The sequence below is a fragment of the Gracilinanus agilis genome, chromosome 6 (genome assembly GCF_016433145.1).
Source record: "Gracilinanus agilis isolate LMUSP501 chromosome 6, AgileGrace, whole genome shotgun sequence".
Lineage (NCBI taxonomy): Eukaryota > Metazoa > Chordata > Mammalia > Didelphimorphia > Didelphidae > Gracilinanus > Gracilinanus agilis.
In genome coordinates, this window is record NC_058135.1 from 85703613 (window position 1) to 85728178 (window position 24566).

Genomic DNA, 24566 nt, shown 5'->3' on the forward strand with positions numbered 1-24566 from the left:
ATCTCAAAAAGTCCCCAAAGTTGTATAATAGATATGATATTATCACTATTTTAATGGGGCTCAAATGATTTAACTGGATAAACCCAAAAAGCTTTAGTATTATAAGTACAGAAAGTCTTTAATTATCTTTAGTTAATAATACAACCAACCTTCCAGTTCGTCTAATGGATTAAGCTATTATACTCAGGGCTCCCAATGGTGGAGAAGGAGTTTACACTATTCAATAAATTTCATGATTAATAGGCAGGATTATAAAAGGGGTTCTAAGTCACATTCTACAAATGTATGGTGAATTTCCAAATTATATGACATCCAGTCACTGATACTGAAGTAAAATTATGACACAATACAAAAGGTATAGATGTGGTAGCAAATTTTCAGATAATTTTTAATGTTAAGTCAAATAAATATAAGGTCCAATGCTACTGAGCTTTTTTTTTGAGGACATTCAAGATGGCAAAGTGGAAGTATCTACTATCTAATGGGTAAATAATTGAAACACTGGGTTACTGGGTTTAGAGAAAGAAGGAGAACTGGCTTGGACAAGGGATAACTGACAGGTAAACACAGGAAACCCAACTAGGGATGTGAGGTTTGGGAAATGACAGTTGGTCAGTTAAACTGACATTCAACCAGGGATACTTTACTTAATATGGGAAAGAAACAATAGGAAGTTAAAAAAACACTTTTAATAGATAATTTAAGGGTAATAGGTGTGGGAGAGGTCACAGTACTCTAAAATACTAAGGAATCAATTCAGGGTTAAAGGTTAAAGATTTGGGAAATCCCTACACTACACTATGCAAGCAGCCACGACACAATGGGATCTCATGTAGATGGTCTGATGGTCTTGATCAGTAGCTCAAATATCCAAGGATATTCCAAGAGCACAGGCTCAGAGAAGTCAGGGAGACTGATCTTGCTTGTCCACCAAACAAGACAGTATTCTCGACCTGCTCTCCTTGATCTTGGTATTTGAGATGTTCCACATGTTGCTCAGAGATACCCAAAATCCACAGGTCACTGGTTTCCCAACTCCTTGAAAACCCCCAACTGCCTTTAGAGAGAGTCCACTGTGTTCAGCCCCTTGCTGTGTTCCAGGTTGGAACTTTAGCTCCTGCCAGCCTGCCTGGCCAAATTTCTAAATCTGCTTTTATAAGTTTGCCTAAAACAACTAGCAAATGTATTTAACTGTGATTACAAGAAGGAACGATTGGCAATGTGGACTTTATCTCCTGAAGCATAGATTCAGGCACCCTAATGATTTAAGGCTGTAAAACTTTCTAAAATTGTCTTAATATACAGGTACTTGGTGGACTGTTCAATAGCTAACTTACAAATAGCACTTGCAAAAGCAGCACCTGGTGATGACTGCTTCAAAGATAATCTTTTTTTTTTTCTTTCCTAATGAAAAAGAGTGATATAAGAGTTGTTCCTGCATATAATACTAGGGGAAATTATGGCAAAGAAATAGTGATACTTTGAAGTTAAATGTATGCTACCACTTTTTTATCCCCATGATTATGCTCCTGATGTTTTTAGGTCACACACAAACACACAAATAGCAATGGCAAAAAGTAACTTTAGTCAATAAGTATGATGACTATTTAAATGGTGATTCTAGAGCATAATTTTGGAAAAGTAAACTCTTGATAAGTGGAATGTAAATGATGTTTTGTATGTATTTAATGCAGTAGTCCGAGGAGATTGGGGAAAGTTTTCAAGTAGGATGGAATCAATACACCCATTTGGGAACAGAGTGGACTATTACAATTAGTAGTAAAAGACAATTTGCATTCTATATGATTATATGTTCATTCAATATGCATTCAATATGATTCTATAATTAGAACAATGATAGAAAAGTAATTATGTGAGAGAGAATGAAATTGAACCTATGCTTTTGGATGGTAGTACTGTGCTAAAATTATTTATGCCATGAACTTTGAGGCAGTTCTAAGGGAGAGATGAGCTTAAAATACTTGAGGAAACTGGGACATCCAATAACATGATCATGCTGGATTTGTATTACTCCACCAAACAACAGACAGTCTATTAGAACTTTATTGTTTCAGGATATGAGCCTATTATAGTCTGCAAATGAAGAAACTGACATTCTCCTGTATTGGTAAAAAAAAAAAGAATAAGTTTCACAAAGCAAAGTATTAACTGTGCCAAATTAAAGATCTTAAAATTCTGATAATAAAAATTTTATACATTCCACACTGGAAATGCTTGTATTTTTTTTTTTGTTCAAAAGGTCTCAAAATTTCACTTAAAAAAGTTTTTTTTTTATGTCAAGTTTTCAGATGCAACTTAATTATAGTCCAGCTTGATTTTATTAAAGCATGAGAAGTAATATTTTTCTTAGTCACTAAAAAGTGATTCTAGTGTACTATGTAGCAGGAAAAGTTTATTAATACATTCATATTAAAATTAAATGTGCCAAAGCACATCTTAGCATAATTAGAATACTGGAAAATGTCATTCAAATTAGGGGAACTTCAACACATAAAGTTGAACGGAACTAAGTAAAATGTACCTAAAATAGGAATTTTTTGGTGCTTGTCTATAGCTATATATTAGACATTTTTTGTTTTTACATTAAAATAATTTCCAGATTACTCAGTTGACTCAGTGAAATCTGTATTTTAATTAATAAAGTAATTAATAAAACTAGCAATATGATGAGAGCAGTGCAGTAGTATCTGACCTGAAGCAGTGGTAAAATATATAATACTGAAATTATGTGTTTATATGATATGTTTAAATTAATTTATTACATACTAAATTATTAATATATAAGTATTCAATAATGAATTTTATAAAATTATAATAATATATAGTACACAACTAAAGGTTATTTTAATAACTTCTCTATAATTTTTTAATTTCTTTCTAGAATGGTTATAAACATTAACAAGTCAAACTTCACGGTGTCAATGTGCCATTTTCCCCATAGCCTCTCCAAGATTTACAATTTTCCTTTTTTGTCATCTTCGACCTCTGTTGGGTTTGAAGTAGTATTTAAGAATTGGTTTAACTTGTATTCCTCCAATTAATTATGGTGCAAAGCATATTTTTTCATATTATTATAGGTAGCCTGATTTCCATCCATTGATAATTTCCTGTTCTTCATATGCTATTACCATTAATCATTGAGGGATAGTTCTCATTCTTATAAATTTAGTTTTATTCATTCCTTTTATACTTCAGAAATGAAACTTTTTCTCAAAAACCTTACTTCAAGTATTTATTTTCCAGTTAATTGCTTACTTTTAATTTTATTTTTATGAGATTTGTTGTACAAGCACTTAAATGTTTCATATAATCAAACTAATCAATTTTTACTTTCATTAATCTTCTCTATCCCTTATTTAGTTATGAAATTTTTTTCTGATTAATAGGTCTGATTGCTATTGTCCCTTTATTTCTTTAATTTATTTATGATGTGATCATTTATATTCAGGATAAGATTTGAGGTATTTCCCTAAAGTTATTGTCCAGTATTCCTACAGCCTTTTTATCCAATAGGTTCCATATACTCACAGTTAGGGTCTTTGTATTTATCAAAAAGTGGAGGGGCAGCTGGGTAGCTCAGTGGAGTGAGAGTCAGGCCTAGAGACAGGAGGTCCTAGGTTCAAACCCGGCCTCAGCCACTTCCCAGCTGTGTGACCCTGGGCAAGTCACTTGACCCCCATTGCCCACCCTTACCACTCTTCCACCTATGAGACAATACACCGAAATTAAGGGTTTAAAAAAAAAGTGGATTACTATATAATTTATCTTCTTAGTACTCTAAGTACTCTATACCTAATCTGTTCCACTAATTTATTTCTCTATGGCTGCTGCTGTTTTTATCCAATAACAAATTGTTAGAGAATTAATTATTTCTGTATAATTAGTGATCTGGAACTGTTAGGTCCTCTTCATTCCCATGGATTTTCTTTATGGCTATTGGGATTCTTGATCCTATTTTTAGTATATATTTGAATTTATTTTATTTTTTAATCTTATAAAGCAATCTTTTTTGTGATGGAATTATATGGGATCTTAATTTAAATAGTATTGCTATTTTTTATTATACTTATATGTATTATTCATAAGCAAGTAATATTTTCTCAGTTTGTTTCTATAAATAGTGTTTTAGTTGTATTTATAGAGATTTTGATATATCTCAGTATTTAGACTCACAGGTAAAAAATGTTACTTTATATAGAGTTTCTTATTTTTTCTCTTTTATGTTTACCTTTTTATTCTTCCTTTGATTTTGTACTTAAAGGTCAAATTTTCTATTTAGTTCTGGTCTTTTCAGCAGGAATGCTTGAAAGTTCTATTTCCATTTTTCCTCTGAAAGATTATACTGTTTTGCTGAGTCAATTATTCTTGGATGTAATTCTAGTTCCTTTGCTTTCTGGAATATCACTTTCTAAACCCTTTATTCTCTTTAAGGTGTTAGCTGCTAAAACATTTGTGATCAGACTATGACTCTATGGTATTTTAATAATTTCTTTCTGGCTGTTTGAAAGATTTTCTCTTTGACCTGAGAACTCTAAAATTTGACTTTAATATTCTTGGAAGTTCTCATTTTAAAATTTATTTCAGGAGGTGATTGGTGGGTTCTTTCTATTCTTACTTAAACTTCTGTATCTAGGGCACTGAGGTAGCTTTCCTTTATAATTTTCCTGAAATTTAATTTCTGAGTTCTTTCTTTGATTATGGCTTATAGGCAGTCCAAAAATTCCTAAATTATCTCTCCTCAAAATATTTTCCAGCTCAGTCATTTTTCCAATGAGATATTTATTTTTCTATTTTTTTATTTTTATGACTTTTTTATTGCTCCTTTAAATATCATGGATCTGGGCAATCTAAACAAAATATATAAATATTTAAAATATGTTAATTACTCAGATTGACAGAAGAGAAAATAGAATACTTCTTCCCATCTTAGAAAAAGAAATTTAGTAAGCCATTGATGAATTCTCTAAGAAAAATTCCTAAGAAAAAAGTCTCAGGGCCAGATGGATTCACAAGTGAATTCTATAAAACCTTTAAGTAGTTATTAATTATAATATTACATGAACTCTTTGGGGAAATACTTGAGTATAGAACTTTATCAAATTTCTTTATGTCACAAATATAGTACTGATACCTAAACCAGGAAGGGAAGTATCATGGAGCCATTACCTTCCACTTATACAATTCCAATTTTTAAGGAATTGTTTTTACTAATGAAGCTTTGTACAGCCAATTCTCATTTGATGTAAATGGAGATTGACAGACCTCCCCCACTTCCCCTCTCCAGGATCTCCATGGTCTCAACCTCCCTCTGCAGTTCTGCTGCTTCAGTGTGTAGAAAAGAGGATACTTTGTGCAAAACTATACAAGTGCTAGTGGTGCCGGTGCTCCTGCTGGCATTGCTGCCACCTTTGCCACCCTTGCTGCCTGCTCACTAAATAACTGAATTTGTATAATGTGAATTTTTGTAAAATAAGAACTCTATGCTCTTCTTTATTTACTTGTTCAATTTTATTTTTTAAAGTTATTTTCTTTGGTATTTTTATGTGCTGCTTTTACCAAGCTATTAACTTTTCATATTTTTTTTTGTGCTGTGTGAAGTTTTCATTTCTTTAACTAACTTTTCCTCTGCCACTCATTTTAATTTTGAAATCATTTTTAACTTTCCCAGGAATTCTTATTGGACTTATTTCCAGTTAACATTCCTCCCCCAATAAAAGCCTTTGTGTATACCTGATTTTATTTTATTGTCTTCTGAATTTGTGTTCAATCTTCCCTATCACTCTAGAAGCATTTTCATTTTTTTGTTGCTGTTTGCAAATTTTCTCTTTATTATTTTTTCTTTTTTTCTTGACCTTGAACATTTTGCTAACGTTGGCTTATGTTATTGGAGGGGGAGTCACTGTCCCAAGCTATTTGTATTTTTACACTGATGTTTTCGGAGCTAGTTCTGGGAATTTAAAAGGTATTAGTCCTTTCAAAGTGGTGTGATCTGGGAAAAGTTATGGTTACTATTCTCCCCAACCTTTTTGGCTGTGAGAGCCATAAACATGTGCGGAAGGAGGAAGGAGAAGGATGGAGGTAGAAGGAGCTGGAATATGGGGTGGGGGCTGAAGGGCCCCCTGGGGCACATCCTGGGCCTCTGCCCAGACTGGTAGGTCCGGAGGTGGAGCCAGATATGGCTCAAGAGCCATACGTTGCTGACCCCTGTCCTAGTCTATACTCTAGTCCTTACCCAGGAAGGACCTGTGATTCTTTTCAGTCACTAGCAATATCACTCCTCAGAGGCCCTGTTCCATTGGGGCCAGAAGTGAAATTGCTTCTTAGAGGCATTGATTCTTTAGGATTTCAGTCATTCCTTTTTGCCCTGGAACTGTGACAACAGGTAATGAATTAAAAGAAAATTATACCTAGTCTTGCACCAGTGTTAACACAGAGGTCTCTTGTAATACCTTTTTGACCAGTTGCCTTATCCCCTTTAGCATATTTGGCTTGAGAGTTCCTGAACCTGTTTGTATTGCTGTCAATACCAAGTGCCAATACAAACAGTGTTACCACCAAATGGGCTCCAGAAATGCCCTAGTGTGAAGAACCTCTTCTTCTGACATCTTAGTTGTCTGGGGTTGGGAAATTTCTCACCCTGACATTTCATTGACACTACCACTCCAGAATTTCATTTGAGGTATAATTTCGAAGTTGTTTGGAGGGAAACATTGAGAGAGTTCTATTGTATAAATTCTATTCCACCATTTTGGCTCTGCCAGGATCTTGAATCCTCCATATATGAGAATCTATCCAGTGCTTTGGAGGTTTTCTAGAACTGTCTATTACGTTTATGGTGTGTGAACTGTTCCAGCCCTCAGGTTGTTGACTTGTCACCATTTTTCATTCATTTTCATTAATTAATTCTACTTGCTATACCTGATGAATGCATTTAGTACTTTGTTAACCCACAAATGAAATGGCATGTTTATATAGATGTTCAACATGTATTCATTTTTATCTGCCTAAAAACTGATATTATCTTAAGTCAGAAAAACTTAAAGAACAGGTACTGTGTTGAAAAATTTGTAAAGTACATATTGAGTACAAAATTCATAAAAACCTTTGTATGAAGATCATGATGATGAGGAAGGTGCCTTTCATCCATGAGAAATTTTCAGGCCATTTTCCTCTGAAGGTTTTGAAGCCCCATAGTCCTAACTAGGAAGTGAAACTACAAAGCCCTTCACAACTGAAAACTCTTGTTACAGAAATGACAGAGATATGTGCTGTCATTCTCTTTTAAAAAATATTTTATATATTTTATTTTTCCCAGTTGCACGTAACTAACCTCTCATTTTTTTCTCCTTCAACTCAGTGCTTAAATATTGAAATGAATCTCTGTTTTCCCTACCTTGTGCTTTCACTGAAATAATGAATATCATAAGCTATCCTATTTTATTCTATTCTTCTCTATTCTATTTCCTCCCATAAATTCACATTGAATGAGAATCATGCATTTAGAATACCAAATATCAAGTCAGATTCACTGAACTGTTTTTCGTTTAATATATTTTTTTCTGGGAAAAAGTCCATGAAAGAATTATCAGACCAAGTCCCCATTATTAATGCACTTGAAATACACTTTTATAGAGATTAGAAGATTGTGGGGAATAAAACTTCTTATTGCTGTCATTTAAATTTCCAGACAGCTATAGTGCTGAACTTGAATTTAAGAAGACGTGAGTTCAAATCTTTCTTCAGCCACCTACTAGCTGTGTAACCCTTTGTAATTTGCTTAAACTCTCTCAGTTTAGTTTCTTCATCTGTATAATTGAGACAATCATAACAAAAATGCCACCAGGCTCTGTGAGGGTCACATGTGATAACATATATAAAGTGCTTTATAAACCTCTAAGAACTATATAAATACTATCTATTAATAATACTAGTTGGATAAGTTTTAATATTCCTCCAATTCATAAATTTCAAGCCCTGCATAATTATCTGTGATTTATAATCAAATGAGTTTTCATGTTTAAGAACCTTATCATAGAATCAATTCAGTGGGTTTGGAGAGGAAACAAGATGATGAAGTAGCAGGTCAAAGTATTTCCAAGTTGTTGTTCATACCTGCTCCACAAAGGAAAATGCATCAGATTAAATTTTTACTGAGAAATCCAGTGAATCATTTTTCAAGTACAGGTCTACATAAGGAGGCAAAAATATCTTTAGACGTTTGCTGGGATAACTCCAAGGAAGAAATTTGTAAAAGGCAGACACTCTTCACACAGGAAGACACAAAGACAACTGGTTTATAAAAAGAAGCCTCATTGTGGGAAGAGTTGAGGAAAAGGTGCCATTTGCAAATCCCATTACTATGTATTTATAGGTCATGGATCCAGGGAAGACAGTGGGGAAGATCTGGACACCCTATGGGGGTAGCATTGCAGGGTAAGTAATACTGAAGGGGCCTACATTGTGTGTAGAGTGAGCAACAAGTTCAAAAGATAATATTTAGTCATGCAATTTTGAACTGAGGATCAAAGCAGAATTGTAGAAAAAGAGGGAAGAAAGAAAAGCACATACTGATACAAAATATATTTAGCAGTTCATTTTGTGGTAAAGAACTAGAAACTTGAGGAGATGGCCATCAATTGGGGAATGGCTGAACAAGTTATGGCATATGTCTATAATGGAATTATATTGTGCCATAAGAAATTATTACAGGATGAGTTCAGAAAAAGAGGGAAAGACTACTATCTGTGTTGTATGACACTCTGTTATAAACTTGATCAGCCAGTCTATCATAATGTCAAATAGGGGGAAGGGGTGAGGGAAAGAGGGAGGGAACTGGAATAGCAAAATATCAGATAGTAGTTTCTACATATAATTAAGCAAAATTAAAAAGTTTTAAAAAACTAAAATTTTATCACTTTGATAATTTAATCATTATTCTTCATTCTGTTTTCCAGGTATATATTTTTTACCCAGTACATTTTTTTCTTTTCTTTTTTGGCTTTTAACTTTATGTTACATTTCATAGCTCGTGATGTCACTAACTTTTTTCTGTTCCATTTTACAGATTCCACTTATTTCCATTGCTTATTTAAAGTTCACTTAAGTCAAATTATTTTTATCTTAAGAACTAAAAGGTTATTTTTTCTTTTTCCTTTTTTTTCCAATTTCCCCAACACCTGATATGTATGAAAATTATTTAATAGTAGAACATATAATTTCAAATGATACCTTTAAAGTCACAATTATGAGTTTAAAAAATATATGGACTTGAAAAAGAATACTAAAATTATGACCTCAATTCACAAATTGCAATTTTTTCTTTATATGTAAAGAAATTATTCACATATATGAAAATAAAAGTCATTCCTTAGTTGATAAGCAACTTAAGTATTTGAATAGGAATTATTGAAAGGAAGAAATCCAAGCTGTAACCTAACATGAGGAAAATTCTCCAAATCATTCATAATTAAAGAACTAGAAATCAAAGCAATTCTGAGGATCCATTTCACTCAAGTCAGATTTGAAAACATGACAAACATGGAATAAATTGAGGAAATGGCGGGGGCAGGAAATCATCACATTCCTTAATAGGTTTGTGAATTTGCCAAGCAATTCTGTACAATAATTTGGAACTGTTCTTAAAAATAATGAAATTGCATTCCCTTGTGTCTATTGATACCATTATTTGACTTATATGCTGAAATATCCAAAAATGAGGGAGAAAAATAAAACTCTAAAGAATTATTTATGCAACACTTCTTTTAGTGGCAATGTGCTGCAAATGAAGATAGCATCTAACTATTGGGTTAAAAATATTTTACAAAAATTAAGGTAGAGACAAATTATGGTATGCAAATTCAATTTCACTGTAAGAAATGATGAAGTAAATTGTTTGAGAGAATTCTTGGAAGTCTTTTATGAAATCATTCAAGGGAACTAGAAAGAACTAAGTCAACAAATTATAGAATAACAATTTTATAAAGACAAAAAACTGTTAAAGGCTTTAAAAAGATCAAGGCAATTTCCTACAAAGAATTTAAAGGACCAGTGATGAATCATGCTCCACTCCTCTGAACAGAAAGATGACTAATTCACAATTAAATGAGGAGATAAAAGATTTTTTAACTTTTCCAATTTTGGTTTCTTTTTGGAGTGTGCATATTATTAGTTTTGTTTTTAAAAATATAAAGTTAAGAGGAGGTAGAAAGAAATTATCAATTGAAAAAAATCTAAGCTCAATTTTAGTGAAATTTGACATGTCTGGTTAATCGTATTCTTTTAGAAGTATTAAAGTTGTTAGTATTTACTATTCAAAAGAAATGGAATGTCATTTAAATTTACTTCTTTCATTCAAAAATTAGTGGCATAATTTTCATAAGAGAACATACTTTAAAGTGGCATCTCTCAACTACCTTATGAGCATACCCAATAATATTCACATCCATATCTTACTTTACCTGATATATAATATCTCATTTCCAAATGCATTTCTTTGAATTTTAAAAAGAAACTATATTTTTCCTTGCATTTTTCACATATGCTGCATTTAACCCTGGATTTGAAGGGTATTGTCTGAATTTGAATCATTTTCATTGGTTTGTCTGTGAATGATATATGAGTTTTGTCCCTGAGTGAAATGTAACAAGTAGATATGTCTTTCATAGAGCTTTATGCACTATTTTTTTCAGTATTTAGCCTGATGTCAAAGAATGATAGACTGAAAAAAATACAGCCAGTGATGACTGAGTGTTAAGTTTCACCACCTGGAATTAGCTTTTGCAATAGAGAGCAATAACAAGAATGCAAAGGGAAATTACCAACATTAATGTTTAACTTAGCACTACCAGATTCAGTACATATGGTGATATTTTGTTCAGCAAATATGAAAATATCACGATTTGCCCAGATTCAGTGAAGAGAAGAAATCTTACTTCTTAAAGAGGAATCATTCATGAAGCAACTCCCTGGATAATAAGAGTCTTTGAAGAGTCATAAATTTTACAGAGCATGAGTAGGGTATGTTTACAGTAGGCTATACATCAAGAGCTGAAAAGGACTTCCAGTATTCTGAGAAAATGTTCCTATTAGATAGAAAACTGAAGCTTTGTAAAACAAAAATATAACCCACCTCACCAAATCTTAAAACCTATTTTATTATAGACACATCTTAATTATTCATTCTTTTCATGAAGCTTTTCCTAACCATATATCCAACCAACTGCAAGTGTTGTCCCTCCAAACAAACTTGTATTTAATGACTTTGTATATATTTGTATTTGTTACATGTACATATATGTGTGTGTGTATGTGTGTGTGTGTGGGTTTTAAAGTATTCTTGTTTGGGGACCACTAGAATACAAATACTTTTAGAAGTAGGAATTATTCTATTCTTTGCACTTGTATATACTCAGTGCCTAGCACAAAATTGGGCATATTGTAGACAATCAATTAAGTTCATTAGGGAATTGTTTCCACATTTTATTTAAAAGTATACAGACATTCCACTACTACCAATCATTTAGAGCTTTGTTTCAGTAAAATAATTTGTTGATATTATGACTTTTAAAAATGGAAAATGAATTTAAGAGAAATAATCCATTTGAAAAATTCTTCTTTTAAGACTAAATTTTCTAAATCTCTTTTATAATACATGGTCTATTTTTCAGTCTAATATGTCAATTTCTATCAACCTCCTTCTCCTCATACATACATATCCATGCAGAATGAAAGAGAGAGAGAGAGAGAGAGAGAGAGAGAGAGAGAGAGAGAGAGAGAGAGAGAGAGGAGAAAGAATAGTTGTCCTTTATTTTCTTTAGTGTGAATCAATACAGGTGTAATCTACAGATCTGAGTTTTAGGATTTTCCATAATTTTATTGACTCCTTATCCCAACAATAAACACCAGAGAATAAAAGGATAAAAACAAAATGTAATACTTTAGCACTACCATCTTCCCATATACCAAATGGCCAAAGGCAGTTTGTTAATATAATCTACATTTCACCTCCTTGAAAATTTGGAAATCCCTTAATAAATATTACTGAAAATGTGCTCAAGCTGTTTCTTACCTTAAAAAAAAAACACCTTTAAAAGCTATAGGGAATTGTTAAACAAAAATTCAAGATTCATCACATTTCAGCATTTACTTCAAAGTCATGAATAATCTGAAAAGGAAAAGTCTGTATAATCTAATATTTTAACAGAAAATTAGCAAGAAGCGGAAGAAAATAACTAATATTTGACAAGGAATTGTTTTATCCAGATTGCATTATAATTAATTTGGGAGAATTGGTTTCATTTTTGATCTTGTTCCTCACTTTCTTCTCCACAACTCAAAGTATTCTAGAAAACTTTGGGATTGATGTTGTTTCCTGATGACTTTTTTAGACCTTTATCAGTTACTTTTTCCAACAGAAGACACAGGCTGCTAAAAACAGTGTCTCATTCTAGCCAGTATAGCACCTACCTCCAAATATCAGTTTTAAATTCCAGATTGGCTGGATAATATAAATAGTACAAGGTGTGCCATGCCTTGGCAAGTTTGTTCCATTTAAAATGCCTTTTCTTGCTTCCTTTGTCCTGTTAGCACTAGTATTTTTAGTATTCTTAACCAATTTTAGAAAATTAACAGTTGAAAAATTGGTAGCATTCCACTCTATGCTACTCTACAGACTTCTGACATTCCTCAGCTCTTCACCCTTAAACTTCATTCCAGTGATAGAATTCACACAATGAACATACCCTCTGCCTTTATTGCTTACTCTCTGATTGAACAAGTCTTCCCATAACCAATATCTAAGGAAGATGTCCAGGTCAACCACATCTAATTCTTCTCCAGGTTGTAATTCTGTGTTCCTACATGTTCTTTCCTTTTCAATAGGAGAAAAAGTTAAAGGTTAATTTCCAACTATACAAAATAAGGATCTGGGATAAAAAAAGTGATTCTCATTCATCTTAATGACTAATTTGAATTAGGACAAAATGTTTTAAAAACACGGTTTTAGAACAAATAAGACCAGTGACTTGCTCAATAATGCACAAATAATTAGAACTTGTACCCAGGCTATCTGACTCCATATCCAAGAAAATTTCTACTCTTTCATGCTGGCTTTGATCAATTATGTGATATTTTCCTACTAAATCCAAAAGTGCCATCATTTGGAAAGATAGTTAAATGTAATAATAAATATATTTTTCTACTGGACTAAGGACTGTTATATAATGTATTTTGCATTACAGTGAAGAGAACAATTAATATAACATTTTGTTTGTCCTTAGAAATGTCATTTGGCCTTTTGGAGTCTTAATATACTTACATGTGAAATGAGTTAGTTTAATCTAGATGACCTCCAAGGTATAGTTCAGCTCTAAATTTATTTTCCTCTGATAGCAGAACAATGGATTTGGCTTTCATGGATGATGCTCATGATAATAATGAAGACTTCCTGCAGATTCAGATTGCAACTCTTCTCCATCCCCCCCCCCATAAAATGCTATTCTTTCTCTTTTTCTTCTAAAAATCATTCATAAAGTATTATTCATAGCAAATACAGCAGATAAATTCCTTTAGCTCCTTTGAATATTTCATCATATTCTTTTATTTTCATTGATATTTACTGATATAGCATAATATTTATTATATTTTCTGGCCAGAGAATGCCAGAGAAACATTAATACTCTCCATATAATCTTTTCTCACTTTATATACCCATTTTCTTCTTCAGGCATGCACATCCTTTGTGAATTTACTCCACTCCTCCCACACATATCATCATAGTAATATGCTATAGCCTATGTAGACCTATCATTTTACTTTCCACTGACATTTCAGTACTATCTTGTTTTTTTTGGGGGGGGGTGGGAGTTCATCATATTCCACAATTACAATTGTAATACATCATCAGTATAACATTATTTTTAATGGTCTTTGTCATTAACATGCAACTTTGAAATACACCAAGGGATGCATACTTTTCTAAATGTGATCTAGTGATCAAAACAGACTATCTGTGAGAGTGGGAAGAGCACAGGTTTAGAGTTGGCAGAGACTTTGATGGTAACACAATCTAATCCTTATTTTAGAACTGAGAAAACTTAGAGGCTGAGAGTATAAGAGACATTCCCAAAGTTACTCAGGTCTATAAATGAATGATAAAATATTCTAACAAAAGTCTTCTATTTCTAAATCCAGGGCATCTCATTAAGTGAATAAAAATTCCAATTAACCAATTTTTAAAATAAGAAATTGTAAACATAAACCAATGAAAGTCAAATGTGAATTTTAATCTTTTTGGTAGTTTTCATGTCTTCATTTTTCTCTTCTAAGAATATGAAAAAAAGAGTAGAAACGTTTGACTCATATTTCCTGTAAAGGAATTGAATGAAAAGGAAAAAAGTATCTTTAATAAACATACACATATACATACACATATGTGTATGTATTTATGCATGAATATTTTTTCTTCTTCATGCAGGGAACAATAGGCACTTGGTGACACTAGTAACCACCCACTTTAAGATACTTTCAAAACCAAGTAGCTTTTATCTCAATAGATTTCTAAATCCATAATAGTTATTCAAAAGAAACAGAAATCCCAGTCTTTCACAATAAAGATGTAAAAAACAGAATCAATGGAGGCACTTAGTTTCCTTTCTCTCAAAGGTTCACAAGCAAATAATACATGTTGTTCACCCTTCACCCTTGGGTAAACATCATTAATCTAAAGGAATAAAAAGGATACGTGGGCTTTGATCTGTAATTTGAAACTAATTGAGTTCCTTTTTCCTTTGGCATCTTTCTCTTCATGTTCACTCAGTACAAAGCAGTATCTTTCAGGGAATCCCAAAGGAAAATAGCTGATTCATTACAGGAGTGATGAAAATTCTGAGATTTTCCCCAAGGGTATCAGGACCCTTTAAAGAGGAGCCTTAATGGTGCTATTACACTCTGTCAGGAAATTGGGAAGATTTGGAATTACTTTCAAAAACTCATATTTCATTGAGGAATATAATACTGATTTAATAATACCAAATCTCAACATTAAAGCCTATAATACTATACAAAAGTCTGGGAGTTACTGCTGAGCACAGCACTCATTTAACTGGGTAAAGCATCTCTTCACACTACCAAATTACTTGCATGTCATTGTAAAGGACACTGTGTTTCCTATTGTGAATGTCTTTTATTACTATTAATATGTAATCATAAGAATGCAAATCATTCTGGATTTCTGTGATTGTGTGCTTGTTGCTGTTGCTTTATATTATTACAGGTCGGTTGGTATTTAAGAACACATACATACTATAAGTAGAAAAAGAATATCACTGCATTTTTTGTTCCAAAAGAATTGTATGATACTGATGTAACTCCTTCATTTTATAAATGAGGAAACTGAAGCATAAAGAGGCAAGGTGACTTGTCTAGGATCACAATGAAGTTTATAAAGAAGGATTTGATCTCATTTTCCTACCTCCAGGTCAAGCATTCCATCTAATGAGCCATTTAGCTACTTAATAAAGAAACAAAGAACAATACATTATAAAATTTATAGCATTCACATTCACAGGTCCAATTCCATGTATTAAATCATTCCAGAGAAGATTAGACATAACTGTTTTACCATTTTATAGGCAGCTTGGTATTTGCATTTGTATCTATTCTGACATAGTCAAATTAATTAATAATAATTCATATTTGTTGAGCTAAATTAAATTTCAATTTCCTTTATTGAGAGAAGTAGAGGAGGCACTGAGAACCTTCACTTATTCAAAAATATTTATTAGACTTCATCTATGAAAAAAATTATATCACATACTAGGCAAGATGAAAAATACATGTATATATACACATTTATACAGATGGTTATACATTTATAAGTTTGTGTATGTGTATATTACCTTCATTAAGATTAAAGATTTGATAAATAAAAAAATAAAAATAGTTCACTATAGTATAGTTTGTATTTCTAAAATTATTTTTTAATGCTATGGGAATGGCGGTTTCACAGGCTCTTGATATTTCTTTCTAACTTCATCACCACTATAATCATTGTTTATTTAACCACTATAGGAATAAAAGAAAAGATGACTAGTAAAAAGTTTAGAATACTCAGAAAACGTACTTTTCTTCAATATTGACAAATGTAAAATAATTCAAAACTTTTTGATGCTCTCCTGATCATAAAAACAGAATGTGAAAAACAGAGGCAGAATTTTGAAAAAAAACAATCTTTTTAAATTAAAAAAGACTTTATTACCAAATATCAAATATTCCCCATAATGCCAATTCAACGTTATTTTGTTCTTTAACTTGCCACCATCCAGTACATCATTCTTAGTGCCTGTGTGCATTTTTTGTTGTTGACATTTGCCTTTTTGATAATGATTTTATTGCACAAAGCAATAATTTAAAATTTCTACCTTTCTGATTTTAATTACACATTTTTGATCTCTAGAATATAATTTTAATGTTCCAAATTTAATCTCTATTCTTGTATACATTTTTACTGATAAGATCAACTTAAAAATATTCAATTTTAAAATTATATGATTCCCTTTTCAATAATACTCTTAATTATTTCTAAGTCACATTAAAATACTATTTTGGTAAATTTCACCATGACAACTAAACTTTCTGGAGCAATTTTTGAAGTTCATTAATTTTTAATAGTCTATGCCGCTGATTCCCAAAGTGGGTGCTACAGCAATCCAGGGGACTGGTGATGGTCACAGGTACATTTATCTTTCCTATTAATTGCCATTAAAATTAAATAAAAATTAATTTCCTTAATGGCTAAGTAATATTTTTTTCTGGAAGGGGAGGGTAGGCCAAAAAAGTTTGGGAACCACTGGCCTACGCTATAAAATCTATGTATTATATACTTAGAAATAGCTTGAATCCATGAAACTACATTACCAAAACTTCCTTTCTGTATTACTCCCAATGCTTTTCACCTTGTGTACATTTATGTCTTCAATTGTTGGTTATAAGTTCTGAGGTTTTGCCTCACTCCTCTTTTGCTCTTGCTAGGAGGTTAATGAAGAAAAATGCTGCCCATCTCATAATTGGGAGATGATACCCTAATATTGTAAGGGGGAAAAAAGAGTTTTTGGTTGGATATATTAATATTCAAAGGTGTTGTCACCAAGGAACTGAATAAATACCAATTCCTAAAATGATTTTAGTAATTTATTAACAAAATATAGGAGAGAGTGGAAGTAGAGAGATGAGAAGAGGGTAGAGTAAGAGCTCTAACAACTAGATTTGTATTCAAGTCTGGGCTTTACTCCAGCAGGGCACCAGAGGCCCAGCCAGAGAGCCTAAAATTCAATTAGCAAGGGTTTTAGCCACTAGGGCTTCTCCAATCAAGGAAGCTCCCAGAGGCTAGTACCTCCAGGGAAATTAAGGTAGTCAGTCAGCCTTCTTCACTCACCACGTGTAATTCTAAGGGAAAGATTTAAGAACAGTCTCACCAAGGTCTCAGGGTCCCAGCCAGAGCTTCTCCATGTCCAAGCAATGAACAAGAAGTGTCAAAATGGGCTGAGCCCTGGCAGTCCTCTTAATTTATCCAGGCCATTTCTTTTGTCACTTCCTGTGCCTTCCTCTTAGTTTACGTGTCTAATCACAAAAGACATTTTTCTTAGGACTAAGTAGGGGGCAGTTAGTAAATTCTGATTCATCACCCATTTTTGCACACATGGGTCACAGACCTCCCAATTTGTGAGTTAAGTGGAGTTGTTTACACTTTTTGTGATTAGATTTAAGAATGGGCAAGGTAGATTTAATCTCATGACAATATGTAGAATGAGAAATATATTTTTGAATGCAGGAAATATGGACATTTGTTTAATTAAGCTCATTTGTTCAAGGGCTCTGTGTCATTTGAAATTATTATAAGCCCTGGAAGACTACATCTCCCAGGACTCTCTCTGCTACAACTTCCCCTGACACCTCCCACTTCCTTTGGGGAAGGTGTCAGGGAAAGTATAAAAGCAAAAGTTCGGGGCCTTTTCTCTCTCTTGACCTTGGAGGCTGGCTGGGCTCTCTCAACCCTGAACCCTGGTCTCTCTCTTGGTGCCTTTTTCCCTTTCTGTCTACCTCTTAGTTTTCCCTAGACCTTTCCCTTTCTAACTAAAATAAAACCTAGCTATTCAAAACCCTAAAGTTGCTCTCTGGTCATTTCATTAGGGGCTCTGGTCAATTTCCCCTGCCAGGGCTGGGACCACTACCTTCCTTTCCCTTCCTCTACCTTCCTCTCTCCTTTCTCCCATCCATCCTACTTTTCTCCATCCCTTCATTTTCAACACACATTTTATGGTGACCTTCAGATGGACCTGAACCTGCCTACCTGACTGCCTGCTGACTATCCTACGTGCCTTACTGCCTAAGGGTAAGTGAAAACTTTTTCCCACCCAAGCCCAGCCCAGCAGGGGATCCCTTCCCCTACTAAACCCCTGCCTCTCCTAGATCTAAATCCCTAAATCCCACCAACCCCTTCCTAAGAGCCTAAACCCTAATCCCCCTTACCTCAGATGGGCTAAAACCCAGGCGGGGGGAGTCCCTCAGGAAAACCCAGAGGGGTGGAAAAAAAAACAATAGTATCTTCCCCTACTCTTCCCCTGCCCAGTTCCTGTGCCTTGGCAGGGGATCCAAATCCATCACCCAAGCCCTCACCAGCCTGCAAAAACCGTGGTCCCCTAGAAAAAAACCCAGCCAGTGGCAAAAGACCCAGCAGTGGTTCTACCAGGGGTGGGAAAGCAAGATCTGCCCCCAGTAGTTTGCTGTTAGGAAAAGCCAGATCCCTCTCTACCTTCTACCCCCCTACTAGCTTCAATCTCTCCCTTTGGAGAGATTTTGCCTTTTAAAAGGCAATACTAAAATCCCTAACATTAAAAAAAAAACCCTTACCTTGCTTATCAGCCTGATGGCTGTCATTGTACTTTCATTCATTTCACAGCAGCTTTCATCCATTTCACTGTTCTCCCCTCCTTTCTCCATACTGAGCTACAGTACTACCTTGGCCACTTGAAGCCAGCACTGAGCACAGAGTGTGTTCCCCCCTCCCTTTTTTCTGCTAAGCTGCAGTGCTACCTTTCTGCCATTGGAGGGCAGCACCAAAGATAGCACTGATAATAATAAATTAAATAATAATAATAATAATTTTTCCCACTGAAATGAAATAAATAATTAAAAACAAACAAATAAATACACACATAAGAACAAACAGTTAAATACAAAAAAAATTAGAATTAAAGCAAAGTGAATAAATAAATGATAGCTAATTAAATAAACAAATAGAAGCCTCCCAAAATATTTGCTTCTTTACAGGAAAATATTTTGGCTTTTGCCAAATTGGACTGCCTCCTCCTTCTGATGCTGCTACGGAATTTGTTTTCTTAATTTTAAATATGATGACTCAAAAGACTGCAAATAGGCAAATACAAGCCAACATCCAAGCAGCAGTACAAATCCAATTAGACAATTTCAAATACACTATGCACAATGCACTAGAAAAGGAGGACCCAATTCAAAAATCTGATTCTAAATTTTACGAGACTGTTCCTGAAATACTCAGAGAGGAAAGTCCTATTTCTCCTATTTCTCCTGAAATAGAGGATACAGATGCAATGAAACTCCTGCCCCTCCTCCTTCTCCTGACATCCCGTCCTCTCCTGTCCCTTCTCCCAACCCACAACGAACCCCAGTCCAGACCATACTGGTTCCTACCAATACTGCTGAGACAAAGGCACAAACAACTCAAAAGACACATAATGCCACTGTAAGCATGCAAACACCTAAAAAGATCTGTTCTGCCTTGGTAAGCACCAAAATGACTAAAAAGAAACTAAAACCATGTTATGATTCTGATTCTGATTCTAATTCTGATTCCTGTGATAGCCTTTTCCCCTTAAGGGAAGTGCCTACATTAGACAGATCTGGGAATGTGATAAATTTAACACACCATATACTCCATTCACTCCTCAAGATATCAAAGAGTTTAAAAAAGATATTCTAAATTATAATGATGAACCCATAGCTGTAATGAAAAGGATGGAAGATACATTTTCTAATACAATCCTTCCTATAAGGATGTGGAAAAATTACTAAAATCTTCCTGACAGAGAGAGAAACAAAATAATCTCTCATGTAAATAAGGCCTGAGGACAAAATGCAGCACACTGGCCATTTGAAGACCCAAAATGGAATTATTACAATACAGAGGAAAATTTACAGTTAAATAATGCTAGGACTGCAAGATTAAAATCAATTGAAGAATGTGCAAAATGTCCAGACAACTGGAACAAATTTGATCACCTAACGCAAAATGATGATGAAACTCCCTTTCAGTTTATGGACAGGCTTATTGAATTGGGAGCTAGATATTTGGACTTGGATTTATCAACAGAACAAGGCATACAACAAATAAGGCAACAGTTTGTAAACAATTCTAGCAGAGTGGATCAGGATTACTTTAAGATGCATTGTCCCAAATGGCCAGAAATGGATCTGGATGAATTGAGGAAAATACCTATGTATGTCACTAAAGGACATGAAGAGACAAAGGTACAAACTAATGACCTATTAGATACCATGCAAAAAGAACTTAAATCATTATGAAATGAAATAGAAAAGCAGGAAAGAGGGCATGATAATACACCAATACCACTTGCCCCTCTCCAAGAGTCTAATTATCAATCTCTGACCTGCCACTTCTGTAACAAGAAGGACCACTTAATGATGAATTGCAGGAATTTGTTACAGATAATTAGGGATAATAATAACATCTACAACAATTTCAGGAATAGCAATTTCAGGAATAATAACAATTACAGAAACAACACTAATTTCAGAAACAATAACTATCGTAACAATAATTATAGAAATCGTAATTTCAGGACTGATAATCAGGCACATAATCCACAACAAATGACCCCACAACAGTACCTTCAAAGTGGAGCTCATCCATGGACTACTCAGGGTGCTAATGGCCCTCAAAGGGGAGCCCAAGGAACTACAAAACATTATGAAGGTGTGAGGGGGAAAGGGGGATGAGAATCAGAGGATGCAGCCTTTGATTTTCCAGACCCTGATATCCTTCGTCCTGTTGTCCCTATCCACTGCTCCGCCGTACTAATGAGACTCATGTGACATTGAGAGTTGGAGACACTTACTGTTTTTCTCCTGGACACTGGAGCTTCCAGGTCTGTATTGAGGAACATACCTGATTCAGATTGTGACTCTATTGGTTCCCTAAAAGTAGTGGGTGTATCTGGAAAACCTCAACAGGTCCCAAAGCTGTCACCTCACATGGTAATCGTGGGACACCTAATTGTAGAGCATTCATTTCTTTTAATGCCCGGATCCCCTATAAATTTTCTGGGAAGAGACCTTTTGTGTAAACTTAGTGCCACAATATCATGCTCTCCAGATGGCTCTATGTCATTGGAAATACCCAAGGAATCCTTAAATTTGCTCCCTGTACTTGTCTCAGAGAGCCAGGAGGTGAACAAGCCTCCCACCTTGGGAATACCTACTGACATCCCTGAGTCTCTTTGGGCCACACCTTCTTCCAATGTAGGCCTACTTAAATCAACAGTTACCTTTAAAATTATGACAAAAGGAGGTCTAGCTCCCTCTATTCTTCAATACCATGTATCAAAGGAAGCAATTGAGGGAATTACTCCAGTGATAAATTCACTAATTGAACAAGGGATAATAATTCCATGTAAATCGGAATATAATACACCTATTTTACCTGTTAAAATGCTAAAAATAGGCCCAGAAAAAGCTCAATATCAATTTGTCCAAGACCTAAGAGGTATAAATAATCATGTTATAAAAAGACATCCTGAGTTCCAGGTTAAGATGGCGGCAGAATAAGAAGCAGCTCTTAACCTCTCCTGACCGAAACACACAAAACTCCTCAAGGGGATATAAAAACAAGTCCAGACGAACGGAGGAACCCCACAACAGGGCACAGCGTGGAAGGTATGTGGAATCGAAGCATTTCCATGCTATAAAGGGGTGAAACAGCTCTCACTAAATTGCGGGCTGAGCAACTACCCCACCCCCAACCCCTCCACATGCAACATCTATAGCGCCAAAGCCAGCTAAAAAGAAATAAGCAAGTTTGGGGCACCCATCAAGTCATTGGCAGCTCCGGGGCCTGTTCCTGAGAGCAGCAAGATTTAGGACCCCAATAAGCCAAAGAACGCACACAAAATCTGAGTGTGGGAGCAGAGAGTGGACTCAGGGCGCAGAGCGCGGGCTGAGAGCACAGGCACAGGCGGAGGCGTGGGTGGAGGCAGACACAGCCAGGAACTAAAGCTCTGAAAACCTGAGTGGGGAACCAGCGTGGACGGGTATACGACTGTGGAAGCAGCGCCCTGAGACTTGTAAAGGAACCTCCTGCAGAGGATCAAGCAAGGGGGTCCACCAGGGGGCTTGACCTTGGAAAAAACCAGAACTCAGACCTCAGGAGCCAATAGACCGCGGACAGATACTGAGCGCGAGGATAAACCTGAGAAGCTGCTGGGCTAATGATGGCTACCCAGTCTCAGGAAGCTCAGAAGAGAAAGAATAACAACAAGAAAAAGAAGCCTTTAACACTCCACAACTTTTACACAGAGAAAATCCAGACAACCGAGCAAACAAAGGAGGAGAACAAACAAGCATCCGCACCCTCCTCAAATAAGGAAAACTCCTCACAAGCTATGGAAGAGTTCAAAACTGAGATTTTGAGGAAAATGGAAGAGATCTGGCAAGAAAATAACTGTTTAAAAGGTAGAATCTTGCAATTGAACACCAGAAATGACCAGATTGAAAAGGAATACCAGAAGATTATGGCCGAAAACCAGAAGATTATGGCCGAAAACCAGAAGATTATGGCCGAAAACTGAAAGATTATAGCCGAAAATCAATCCCTAAAGGCTAGAATTGAGCAAGTAGAAGCTAAAGATCTCTGAAGACAACAAGAACAAATAAAACAAAGTTAAAAGACTGAAAAAATAGAAGGAAACATGAAATATCTCAATGAGAGAGTGACAGACCAAGAAAACCGGTCTAGAAGAGACAATGTGAGAATAATTGGTCTTCCAGAAAAACCAGAAATTAATAGAAACCTGGACTCCATACTAACAGAAATAATTCAGCAAAATTGCCCTGAAGTCCTACAACAAGAGGGCAAAATAGACATTGAAAGGATTCATAGAACACCCGCGGCATTCGATCAAGAAAAGAAAACACCCAGAAATATAAATGCAAAATTCAAGTTTCCAAGCAAAAGAAAAAATCTTACAAGAAGCCAGAAAGAAACAATTCAAATATCAAGGAGCACCAATCAGGATGACACAGGATCTGGCAGCCTCCACACTAAAAGATCGCAAAGGCTTGGAATACGATATTCAGAAAGGCAAGAGAGCTGGGCCTGCAACCACAGATCAACTACCCATCAAAATTGACTATATATTTCCAGAGGAAAGTATGGGCATTCAACAAAATTGAAGAATTCCAGGTATTTGCACAGAAAAGACCAGGGCTAAATGGAAAGTTTTATATCCAACCACAAAAATCGAGAGAAACCTGAAAAGGTAAATAAGATACATAGGGGAAAGAAAGAAAACTTATAATTTTTAAATTTGCCTTTTTAAGGGCCTCAGTGAGATCTAATTATCTGTATTCCTATGTAGAGAAATGTTATGTATAATTCTCTGTAGTGAACTCTATTCACTATTATAATATTCACTATTATAGTAATCAGAAGAATAATTCACAGGGTGAGGGTGGAACACTAAATAATCTAAGATGGCGTGGGGGATGGGAAAGAGGGGGTAAATGGCAGGGGACACCAAGAGAAACTTGAGTGAATAAGAAAATAGAATATTCTATTACACACAAAGAGGGCATAGGAGGGAGAGGGGACAAATACTATTATAAGAAGCAGAGGAAGAGAGCATAAAGAGGTAATAATCAAACCTTACTCTCAGTGTAATCAAGCCAGAGAGGGAAGAGTAGCTATACTATCCATTGGGAAATAAAACTCTTATCTAACCCTTCTGATAAAGTTAGAAGGGATAAACCAAGGGGAGCAGGGGAGTGGGGAGGTCAAAAAAAAGGGAGGGGTGAAGAGGGAGGGAATTCATAAGGCCTTTAAAAACAAAAAGAGGGGGGAAAAATAAGGGAGGGGGTAGAAAGGGAAGTTAATCAAGGGAGGGGATAAGGGATAGGGTCTTAATAGCAAACCACTGGTTTTAAAGGAAATAGTTTAAGGAGAAGGGGTAGGAATGGGGGAGGATTTGAAAATGTCAGCAAATGCACAACTGATGATTATAACTCTAAATGTGAATGGGATGAACTCACTCATAAAACGGAAGCAAATAGCAGAGTGGATTAGAAACCAAAATCCCACCATATGTTGCCTACAAGAAACACATATGAGGCGGGTGGACATACACAAGTTTAAGGTTCAGGGTTTGAGCAAAATCTTTTGGGCGTCAAATGAGAAAAAGAAGGCAGGAGTGGCTATTATGATTTCTGACAAAGCCAAA